We start from the raw sequence: 13,084 nt of genomic DNA on the forward strand, positions 1-13,084 counted from the left end.
AATAACTTGCTTTAAAACACAGCTTTTTAAAAAATATTTGAAGTAATTTCACATTGCCTTTTTCTGCAAAAATTTTAGGTTACTTTTTGAAAATTGTGATCTGTATAATCCTCCCCTCTTTTCTGTGATGAAGTAATTTAAGTAAAAATAATTTTGTATTTGACATCATACAGGATACCTGAAAGACTAAATCAACAAAGTTCATCAGTAAATAGATAGTTCAGGGACAGAATTGGATTAGTTGGTTTTGTAATAACCTAAAAGCAAAAGAAACAAAATATTTTTGTCTTGATAATCTCTGAAATAGAAATATGTGGTCTAGTTCTAAAAAAAGTCAAAGGTTTTTCTTTAACTTAAAGTATTCTTTGATCTACTTATTTCCTGATTAAAGTTTTTGCATAACTTCAATGTCCTCTGCTCAGTGATGAAGTGATGAGGCTGGTCACAGGCTTGCAATTGGTCAGTGATGGAAAGCGATTGTGAGCTAGTTGCATCTGCCTTGGTTTGCTCTTGGCTTTGTAAAGATAACTGTGTGGGCATCTCACGAATTCTGGGCACTTATGGGTTCACTTTCACATGTTTCAACTAAAGATAATAAAAAAGACTCACTGAAGTTCAGATGCAGACAATTAGAATGATAGGTGTGGTGGCAGTTCTTTGTGTTGGCAGAGAGTCAGTCAGTGCATGAAAATATGGCCCTGAACGAGGGCTGGAAGCCTTGGATCTGCTCCTGGCTCTCTGATTCCCAACCACGTGATCTTGGTCAAGACTTAACATCCCTCTCTCAATCTCATTGTCGTACCTTTAAAATGGTATTTTTGTTATTTAAATGATGGCAACACGTAAAAATACTTCGTAAATTGTGGATGATATTGTTGGTACAAGTAATCATTAGAAACATAACCTAGGGCAGTGGTCGGCAAACTGCGGCTCGAGAGCCACATGCAGCTCTTTGGCCCCTTGAGTGTTTAGCAAAGGCCAGCTTAGGAGTACCCTAATTAAGTTAATAACAATGTACCTACCTATATAGTTTAAGTTTAAAAAATTTGGCTCTCCAAAGAAATTTCAATCGTTGTACTGTTGATATTTGGCTCTGTTGACTAATGAGTTTGCCGACCACCGACCTAGGGCATTTGATATATGGTTTGATTTACAGGTAATATTACATATCTATAATGTAAAATAATTATATCTGCAAGAATTTTCTAACATTATGTAGGCAAACTACTCTCACTCTGATAATACTATCAAAAAAGTAAACCTGGTCTGGAAAATATTAATATCATTTTTATTAAAATTTTATTATTTAGTTAAAAGAAAGTTTAATTAGGATTAAAGAACAAAGAAAGGCAAGAGGATTACTACCAGAAAGTGGTTCAAAATATTGCTATTTGACAGAATTATAAAGTAGTCATTACATATTTATACTTGAATTTAAAAAGTAAGATCAGTTTGAATTTTTCTATTTAATACTAAATCCAAATGACTGCATAATCCACATCCCTTAATATTTATAATTATTTAGAAAAATGGGAATAGTTTGATGAAAAAAATGTAAAACCATTAATCCAAATTCTAGGGATATTGATAATGTAACCTTTATTCCTCAAAATAGCAAAATAAACAAATATGTACATAAGTACATAAACACATACTAACATACATATTGAGGGAGGTGTACTTATGCCTTTAACAGTATTAGCACTTTATAGCTTTCTAATAATTCATATATGAAGATTTCTGAAGTTGGTAGCATCTTTTTAATTAGATATCCTATCACTCAAGAGAGGCATATTGTGAATTATTCCTCAGGGAAAGCTTTTTAGTTGAATTAACAAGTTTAAACATCTATTTGGGTTAATAGTTTTGTCTCTCTGTGTTGGATCTTTTCATCTTAAATACATTGGACCTTCACTTTTGTATTTCAAGAAATGACAAGTTTTGCCAGCATTGCAGGGATTAGGGCAAGGATGTAATTTCTCCCAAGTATTATTATAATTCTGTTAATACCTCGACATTTTTATATAGATTATAAAACCTGTACCACTTAGAACTGAGCTGTTGCTTTGGCTCCACTGTGTAAGCTTTATTTTTTAAAGGTCCCCTTGCTTTTGCAAAATTCATTAAAGATAAGATTAGTATTTCTTAAAATCCAACTAAAATGATCATATTATTTATCCATGTGAAATTTTTGTTGGTAGTGTCTCACTAACTATGCCTATCTGGGTAAAAAGAAAAAAAAAGTACTGACCATAAAGATCGATTCAGTTGAGACATTTCAAAACTCAGTTGTGTGGAACAATTATGCTATTAGCATAATCAGGTATCAGTGGCCTAATGAGTCCACAAAATGAAAGATCATCCCTTTGAGAAAAACCACACCAAGCATTCAGCTCCAGTCGCTGGTCCAGGAAGCCTGGCTTGAGAGAACTATCCTGGAGAAATAGTTCTCAAAACTCCCCACTGCAGGATTTGTGCCCTCAGCCTGTCTCAAGGGATGCATTTTCTACAAAGGAAATGATTCTTGACAGAAACTTTGCCTTTATAGCATGTTTAAGCTTCTCATAATTGCTGCCAATAATCCACTAAGGGCTTCTCCTCTTAAATATAAAGTTGTAATCACAAAGGCATTGGGAGAGACAACACCAGATCAAAGCTAAAGATCCTCAAACCTCATTTAAGAGCAGAAAGTAACATGTATGCTGAAAGATACACACTATTTTCCTTTGAGAGTATGCGCTCATTTAATAAACATTTAGAAACTTATGATGGGTTAGGTATTGTGCTTTACAATGCACATACCAAATAGAAAACTATTTTCTAACATGGAGAAATTTGAAGTTTAGTAGAGAGAGTGATGTATAGCTCAATGATTATGTTCACTGTTTATTTCTAAGAATAAAATATGATACTTACTGTGATATATCACTATTTGGGTGGTGAGACCTTTCTCTGTATCTCCACCTTGTCTTGTAAAAAACATAACCATCTAGAAATAGCAAATAGAAAACGTAAATGTTTTACTTCACTATAAGTATTTCTGATATATAAATATAGACTATTTCTTAAAATATAAAATATGTTTTAATTATTGGGGTACCATTCATTAGTAATATTATATGTTTTAGGTGTATAATTCTATATATATCATCTGTATATTCTAGGGTGTGCCCACCACCCAAAGTCTAGTCTTCTTGTATCACCAGGAATATGACACCTTTTACCCTATTCATCTTCTCCCCACCTTCTTCCCCTCTAGTAACCACTATACTGTTGTCGGGGTCTATGAGTTTGTTTGTTTCCCTGTGGCTTTCTGTTTTATATCTCACATATAGGTGAAATCATACGGTTCTTGTCTTTTCCATCTGACTTATTTTTCTTAACATGATACTTTCAAGATTCATCCATGTTGTCAGAAATGGTTGAGTAGTATTCCATTGTATTTATGTACCACTTCTTCTTTATCCAATAATTCTTTCTCTGTCTTGCCTATTGTAAAACATGCTGCAATGAATATAGGGGTACTTACATCTTTATGAATAAGGGTTTTCAAATTTTGGGGGTAGATATACAGAAGAGGGATTCAAGTTATACTATCATTGATGTCTTAATTGCTAAATACTGTACTCTGCATTTATAAGCAAAACAGCTCTTTCTCTGAATAAAGACATATATACTGATATATATTTATTTGTCAACTTAGCTTGCTAATTATAATAGTTGATAATAAAAATATTTCATATAAAAATTGCACTATAGTAAGGTGATTTACCTATACCACAGCTATATTCCCAGGTTATAGTCCTGGAGAGGGGGGGAAAAAGTCAGTGTATTGTTTATAATTATGTCTATTTTTATTAAAATGTTTATTTTCACTTTAATAGAAATAATATAGTAAGATAGATAAAAATCAGTCTAAACTAATCAAGTACAACTATAAAAACTATCATTATGTTTTACAATTATAGTGCCTTTACTATAATTTTATATCCTACTTTTTCATTTTAACATCATCATGTTATAAATATTTATAATGCTATTATCTACACTTAATTGATGACATTTTGGTGGCAATCTGAATGAACATATAGTATTTTAGACTGATTCAAATTTAGCATTATTGATGCAATTCACTGTGCTTTTAAAAATCTCAATCACTTCTTTCAAAAAAAAAATCAGCAAACAACAAAAAACACCATCAAATTGCTCCCATATAGAAGCACTTTTGAAATTATTTTATGTCATAACATTCATAGAAAGTGGGTACAGCATATTGTGCCAATTGAGTCAGCTGCCCGAGGCTCTGTCCTACTTCTCTGAAAGCTGAAGGAATCCATATTCGAGCCCTCTTGTGGGGCATCTCTGATAGCCACATGAATATTTATCTGTAAATGCATTTATTATGACCAGAATTGGTGATTCTCAATATTGTTTCCCAGGAAGAACTTTTTCTCATGGAAAAATCTATGTAAACATCCCAATGGTATAGTCATGTTTGTGAATCTACACACCACTTGTTAAAAACGCAAATTAAAGACTGCCTACAATGACGCTGCAGCCTTCATGCACCAACATTACCCGTGTTCATTCACTTCATCATATGCATTCATTTATCTGACAAATATTCTCTGTGTGCCTACAAAATACTACCTATAAAAGAGTGAATACAGTAGACATGCCCTTTGCCTTTATGGTGCATATGACTCTGTGGAGGAGAGACACAAATTAATCTTTCTAGAAAGACTTCCCTGTGGAAGTGACATTTTGACTAGATTTGAGCTGAACTTTAAAGAATTAGCTGGTACTGGTTAGGCAGGAATTAGTTGGCATTAGCTGGGCAAGGAAGTGCAGAGAGCATTTTAGACAGAGAAACAGTATGTACAAAGCCTGCCATAGAAACAAGATCATAAATTCAAGCAACCAAAGCACCAGTAAGGCTGGGACCTAAAAATGTAAAAGGCAGAGATAAAAAAAAATGCTAAGAATTTAGGGTAACCACTTCAGGCTGTAAGCTAGCAAATGAATTGGTTTATGTTATAAATGAGCATTCTTTCCTCCAGGATTGGAGGAGTGAAAAGTGAAAGCAGTAAGAACAACCAAAATTATTTTCCAGGTAAAAGCTGATGGTAGGCAGGACAAGAGAGGGCAGTGTGAGTAGAGAAAAGCATTTGAGACACAGTTAAGTGGCAAAGCCAACAGGTATTATTAAGGAAAAAGATATTGGTCATGAAGGGGAGAAAGGTCAAGGAAGATGCAAAGACTTGGGGTCTGTAAATCAGAGGGAGGCGATGGCATTCACTGAGATTGACTGTATGGTTACCAGGTTTGGAGAGTGGGTTGGCCATGAATTGATTTTTGCTGAGGTTAAATAAGAGGTGCCTTTTAGACATGGTTAGGCAGGTCTGCAGCTCAGAGAAGAGGTCAGTATTCATTTGAGAATAATGAGCATTTAGATGGTAGATGGCAGTTTAAAATGTTTATGAGTGCCCAGTCTGTGTAGCTCAGTGGTTGATCATCGACCTATGAACTGGGAAGCCATGATTCAATTCCTAGTCAGGACACATGACCAGGCTTCGGACTTGATCTCCAGTAGGGGGCATGCAGAAGGCAGCCGATTGATGATTCTCTCTCATCATTGATGTTTCTATCTCTCTCTCTCCCTTCCTCTCTGAAATCAATAAAAATGTATATTAAAAATAAATTAATTAAATGTTGATGAGATACTAAAGAATGAGAGGAACATAGCACTGAAGATTGATTCTTCAGGAACTTTAGCATTTAAAAATCAGAGAAAGGGGAAGGATTCTGCACACATTCACACACATGTACACACGCAGACACACACACACGGAGAGAGAAGAGGAAAAGCAGTTGCATCACAGAAGACAATCACTGTGTTTCAAGAATCAGGGAGGGGAGAATAATATTGTATGTTGAGAGTTTTAGAGTGTTCCTTAACAAATGCCAATTGGATTTATCAAACCACTGATTCATTTTCATTTTACGATGGAGTCATACGACTTGAGTCCCCTAACATGGACTGAAAATGAATCGAATTTAAAAGAATAAGTGTCAATGAGCTTATACAGAATCATAAGAAATTTAAAGTAAATTATTCAGAAATGTGTAATGAAAGATTATGAATCTTCAATATTGAGAGAGATGTGAACATGTTAAACTCAGCAGCAAAGGAGAGAGAGCAAGACAGAGTTTCAGATGAGGCAAGTGGGTCTCAGGTCCCTTTAACTTTTATGGATGAAGGCAGACCTCTTCAAAGGGCAAGTCAGGCCAGTTCCATGGGTAAATTTACACCACCCTCTGATGTGATTTCTTTGTCCAGGGTTTCACTTTTCTAATATTCCTTGGGTTTTGAATATTATCCTCTCTCTGAAGAACCAATAAAAGTTGAAAATTCTCCTAAGAGGAATTAATTTTTCTCTAATATTATATCATAAATGTATACATTAACTCCTTTTCATCCAGAGATAACATGAGTCTCTCTCTGGGCACAAAGAGGTTGGAGGGACACTGAGGAAGGAGGCACAAATTGGCCAAAGACTTAAAGACCCAGCTTGAAATCACCACTTTTGCTACCCTAGTCTCCTCACTGTGCACCACCATATCCACTTATTCTCTGCTTTCTCCCCAAATAAGGAAGTTTCATGATATGTTTTCATAATACCAGAAGGAAAAATAAATAAGCAAGAAATACAAAACTATGGTAGGGAGCCGGAAATAAGACTAGTATGCAAAGCAGGTCCATATCATCAGTGCACTAGAAGAGTGGCACACAGCTTGGTCGGAGTGGCTCAACTGATTGAGCATCGCCCTGTGTGCAGAAAGGTTGCAGGATCTATTCCAGGTCAGGGCACATATCTGGTTTGTAGTTTCAATTCAGTCCTGGTCGGGGCACATACAGAAGGCAAATGAAGAATCTTCTCTCTCTCCTCTCCCCCTCCCCTTCCCCTTCCCCTTCTCCCTCCCCCTAAGCAAGTCCTCCGGTGAGGATTAAAAACAAAAGAAAAATGATGTACCAGAATAAGAAACATTAGAGGCACCAGTGTTGACTGTGATTGACTGACACTAAACAATGAAGTCCCACAGTCACTGCAATAATGATAGAGAATATTGCTGTGTACTCTTTTGACCTTTCAATTTAGTCCAAATAAAATGTTTACAACTATTTCCATAATTAGTCCTCATTGATTTAAACTTCCTCCTCTGTTTACAAGTTCATTTGCAAAGAAATGTTTTAATCTGTCTGTTATTTTTCAGGATTATTTTGGTGTGAGCCTTGTTTGACACAATGTGTCTCATTACATTTCATTAGCAGGGAGAACCCTTCAGTTGTGCACTCTGCTTGTTATGGGGCGGTTGCTCTGTGCTCTTTCACACACCGAGGGAACTGCCAATGTTGCTCAAGCCTTTGAAAATCCACTCACCAAATGCATCTCAAAACACATGGGGCTATGCAAATCAGAGTAGACATCTGTATTATTTGGTAACATCTTCTCAAATGCCCCAGGGTTGTCTGGCATCTAAAAAACACAATTTCAAATGCACAATCAAATACACATGCTGTTGCTCTCTGGAACACCCTGACTTTGAAATTTTGGCTTTTCTTATTAATGTTTTTCTGCCAGGCATTTCAGAGTCACAAACCTAGTATTCCCACAATCTTATCAACAATGTACGTAAACCAACTAGGTCTTAAACTAAGCAATTCTCGGGGAAATGAGCCTGGAAAATTGTTTTTCCCTCCATGGAAAGAATTCAAGTGAGCAAATATCCTGATCCAAAATGGGGACTATATGCCAATTAAATGGGGGAAAAACACTGAGAATGGCATTATGAAATAGCCCTCAAACCAGAATTTGAGCTTACTGACCACTTCTAGGGTTGGAATCAGAAGACAGTCCTATTTCCTGGGCAATAAGTGTTCTCCATTTTATTGCAGGGCAAAGCATAGGAGACTTGAAAAATGTGCAGCACTTGGCCCTGAACTAATAAATTGGCTTTTAGCTGTGTAAGAGCTGTTGAAATTCCTGAGTACACGTAATCAGGTCAGGAAGAGGTACAGGACAGTTTCTAAGGCCACCAGTGCTCACTGATTAATACTTCCGTGTGATTTGTGACTACAGAGAGCACCAGAGTCAATTTCTCTTTTAAGTGCAGTGAGACTGACTGGGTGGCTCTTTTAAAAAACGTGTTTCAAGATAAAGTTACTTGGCCTTGGGTAGGAGTGATTTTTTTTTTTTCTGCTTTTTTAAAAACTCTCAAAGGCCATTTGCTAATTTTCTTCTTGCAGCTCTTATGTTTAAGACTCCCTAGATAGCGAGACTTGATAAAGGTGAATCCCCGTATATCCCTGCATGCAACCTTTTCTAATTGACAGGGCAGAGGATTAAAGATAATTGAAAATTCTAGTGCTGCTGACTTGCTTGGTGGGTGCAGACAAGCCATTTGATTGCTAACTCCATTTCCTTTTTCTAAAAGAAGGATGATTCCTTTCCACGGTTGTCATAACAACAGTTGGACATTTCTTTCAAAACATGAAGAGCTCTTTAAATCCTAAGGTTAATTTGGAACCGGATGGTGATCAGGTCAAATTTCCCAGAGCCCCAAACTTTCACAGAAAAGAGAACCACCCGGTGCTTGTGTCTGTTGGGTATGCTGGCATCCTTAGAGCCTATTGTGATTTGATACTTTTTTTTTTAAGCAGAAATAAATGACATCTACAATATGAGTATTAGGTCCCTTTGTGTTCTCAGCAGCTTTAATGGAAAAAAGACAATATTTGTCTAAAATTCTTTGTCTTCTTTAGTGAAGGCCATCTCTCTCACTGGAGTGAAGGTAACATATATAGCATAATTCTAATCCTCCTTTACATATAAGGTTGGGCCATTCTAGAAAGAAAACCATTGGATCTAGTGAGAGCAAGCAAGGTGAATGCTCAGTGCTAAAAGAGGGTTTTCTGGAGAGGCCATGCTCACATAACAAGAGAAATATGCCTTGGGGAGACCTGGGCCTTAGTCACAGCACTGGCACTAACTTCTCCTTGTGACCTTCTGCACAAGATCTAGAACCCGGCGTCTAACATCTCTGGAACTGTTTCCTAATCTGCAAAACTTATAATCTTGAAATCCTTTCGTGTTAAATGCTTAGAATGTGGAAGTCAGAAAGCCATTCTTCGAGAAGCTTCGCTACCTTTTATATAAACAGTATTTTTACCTATGCTGTTTGGTAAATGTATCTTGAAGAGATCCTTGTGGTTGTCAATAGACAACAGACTCCTAAGAATAATGGGATAATTTGTGGGTCTCTATTCATCTTAGAATAAGAAACTATTGCTGTTAGAGCTTACTTTAGTTAAAATATTTAAGTTGAAAATCATGTACTTTTGCTTGACGTACGTTTTGATAACTCATAGTCGTTAAATTAGCCTTTAGAAACTGAGCCGTTTTCATTTTCATCATTATACGTACAATTTTCTCTTGCCAATGTGACATTTAGATATGATAATAAGCAGGCTGTCATTCAATAAAAAGCCATTAGGAAATTACAGAGTACCTTTTAAACTGGAAATATTACACCAATATTGCCCTATGAATTCTTCTAGAAAGGAGTGATTTTTTTAAATGATGAATTAAAACAGCAGTTTAAATAATCTTGATACAATAAATACATAGCATGTTAATTTACATATTTAAATTGTGGTCTGAGGAAGAAGAGATATAAGTGAAGCATGACTGTCACTCACAGCTATTTGCTTGTATCCCACCACCTCCCTCCGATGCATAAATTGCGAACATTAGTCAACTTTATAAAGTGTTCTAATTACTTCAAGCAACCAGTCTATTCCCTAGTAAATATATCAGACATGTAAGGATATAAAACAAAAGCTGCTGTTCTAATATTCAAACACTGTTCAAACATATTAGACAGCCTAGATAAATTAGTAATTGAGCATATTGACTAGCAATAATTCTAATATCCTTGAAAAGGAGGTAAAGGTTTTCTAAAATGATGAACTTAAGACCACTTTCAGTGTAAAGACTTGGAAAATATGACTTGTTGGGTCTATAAGTAATTCCCTATCAGCTAAGTTTTTTTAATAAAATGATACTGATTTTTTTAAAGCTTGGTGTGCATATTATGTTAGTAAAATTGGATTATCAAAATACCCTGATTTAGTAAAACGTGCATTTTACTGAAAACAATCTTGTTCAAGGAGCTATTCTCCAAAATCAAGGTCCCTTGCTGACCACACTACTTAACAGATTAATTTTGGACACTCTTCTGGATGGCGCTCATGGTTTTTCCTCTCAAGCCTCTTGATTTTATTATATTCCTATGATAATTAAATTAGCAATGAAGAATATGCCCTGAGATAAAAAAAAAAAAGCCAGTGATAAAATGACACCTTTTTTAAACAGACAAAATGACAGACAGCGCTTTTTTGAGTGATGGAATGAAGGAGAATAGATAAGCCCTTACTTTGGAAAGCTCTTGAGATGCATGTTGATTAACAAACATTCTCTTAAAAGGAGAAAAATCATTTAAATCACTTAAGTGAGTGATCAGAACAATAACTTCACATGCCAGTGTCTATCTATGGAGGAATAAGGAGGAGTGGGAGGGAAAAGGAGCGTAAGAGCAACATTTAACCACTTACCGAAATGTGATTTCCATGCCTAGGTTTTTAAGAACCAAAGATACAATAATTATATTAAACAGTGTATATTTTTCTAGCTCATGTTTTCAACTGTTTATGACAGGTGAGCCACACTAAGAAATTATAAAAGTCAGGTAAAAATATTTCTTCCTCTAAGAAACACAATATGCTCCTAACAACTAAATAGATATTGTTCAAAAAACAGAAATAACCTTACCTCACTGTTCCTTATTATGACCAAAGGCAGGCACACTGTCTGCTTTATATAATTTTCCTTTATTTACACTATTATTTAAATGCATCTGTAATACTATGTTTTGTTGATGTTTTCCTTTATAATAGTGTCAATAGTCAAGTAAATAAAAATGAAATAGTCAATAAGAAATTTATTTTATTAGATTTGACCATATGAAACTGTCAATATTTGACTGCTTTTAGCTAACAAGAATTGTAATTTCATATGATTCAACCTATGATTTCATAAGTAATTTGCGAGGCTGTGACTACTACAAGTACTTAAGACATAAGCTGCTACAGTCAGATCATGCTACACTATTTAACTGTAGTCCACACCTTCTCATTTTAATATAAACATTAATACCTAAATCAGTGTATTCATAAGCTTGTTTTGTGAGCTTTAGCCTTTCGCTACTTTTGTAATCTTAGAAATGTTGCACAGATGTACATATAAACTTTGCAGCCTCAGCACTGTTGACTGAGCTGGATAATTTTGGGCTGGATAATTCTTGGTTTGGGGAGGATGTCCTATGCATCACATTATGCTTAGTACATTACTGGCCTCTACCCACTTCTGAGCTGTTTACCTGCAGCACTTCTGATGCCAAATTAGTAGGAGTTTTCCACACCAACAACCAGTTCTCCAACTCCCTGGATGCCAACTGAATGTCCTACAACACAATCCAATTCTGACACTAACTACCTGAAATTAGCTCGGACCTCATAGGTTATGTGTTTAATCCCACAAGACCACACCCACTTCAGACACCTGTTACAGATCTTAGATTGCCACCTCTGTTTCTGACTAACCAGTTATGAATTACAGGGATTTCCATGCTCTTTTATAGGTTCTGTAATTTGCTAGAATGGCTCACAGAACTCAGGAAAACAGTGTACATAATATTAATGGTTTATTATGAAGGATATAGCCCAGGAACAGCCAAATTGAAGAGCTGTATAGGGCAAAGTATGGGTGGTTGGGCACAGAACTCCCATGCCCTCTCCTTCCCAGCACTTGATATATTCATATCAACACCAAACATCTACTAACCCCATTGCTTAGAGGTTTTTTTAAGGGGATTTCATGATGCAGACAGAATGGACAAAATCACTGGCCATTAATGATTGAACTCAACCTCTAGGTTCTTACTCCTCCCAGAGGCTGCAGACGTTGGGCTGAGAGTTCTAACCCTCTAATCATGCCTTGCTTTCTCTGATGACCAGCCTCCATCCTGAAGTTATCTAGGGGCTCCTGACCACTAGTCATCTCACTAGCATGCCAAAGAGACACTTGCAGAGATTCCAAGGGTCTTAGGAGCTGTGCGCCAGGAACCTGGGATGATCACATACATATTTCCCATTATATCACACCATTAGATGCCAGCAGCATACGTCCCCCGCTAAATCATGACAAGCAAAAATATGTTTTGACATTGGCAAATTCTTGCTGGGATGGACAATGGAGACAGAATCATCCTGGTTGAGAACCTTTGATATAAATAGAAGACCAAAATGCAAAATTATTGGGGTGGGGAACACTAAAATTATATTCAGGTATTATACATGTTTTATAAATATAATATATACGATAGTAAAACTATATATCAGGTACAGAATTTTATCAAATGTTGAGCCTTACCTTCCCACAGTCTCACTTCCAGGAGAAAAGTTTAGGTGTAATAAAGTGTCTTAATTGGCATCAGACAAGGTTTTAAGCTTTAGAAGGGCAGGGTTTGCCAAAATTGTATTAATTCAAAAGCAGAAATACAATCAAATTATACAAAACAATTTATCCATATTCAACTAAGATTTTTAGGTTTCTCCCTAATACTCAAGATATAATATATATTTTCTCCTTCAAAGAAGAAAAATTTTCACCATTATGGGGAATTTCACAGGCTCACCAGGAAGCTAATACTTGGTTGTTGAAGATGTTTGAGTTGGTAGATTTTTCTGAAGCTGGGAAAACACTCAGTCTCAGTTTGTTCTGCACATTGTGAACTGACATTTTTCACATTAAATGCTAAGTCACCATAATAGTCTCAAATGTAATTACTTTGTGTATAATACAATGAATTTTCTTTCTACTCATATAACCCCCTGGATTATAATAATAGTAAAGCATGGCATTGTGTTAATATAGAAAACACAAAAACAGATATTAGGTAAAAT

The 13,084-nt window shown here is 35.7% G+C and overlaps 1 protein-coding gene across 4 annotated transcripts in view; it reads left to right on the top strand.

The window, feature by feature from the left end:
- The window catches only part of PRKG1 (protein kinase cGMP-dependent 1), a 1,125,638-nt gene that overhangs the window by 1,019,409 nt on the left and 93,145 nt on the right, over positions 1 to 13,084 (top strand). The gene's annotated exons all lie outside the window — the stretch shown is intronic.

This window comes from Plecotus auritus (genome assembly GCF_963455305.1).
Source record: "Plecotus auritus genome assembly, chromosome: 9".
NCBI classification, from domain to species: Eukaryota; Metazoa; Chordata; class Mammalia; order Chiroptera; family Vespertilionidae; genus Plecotus; species Plecotus auritus.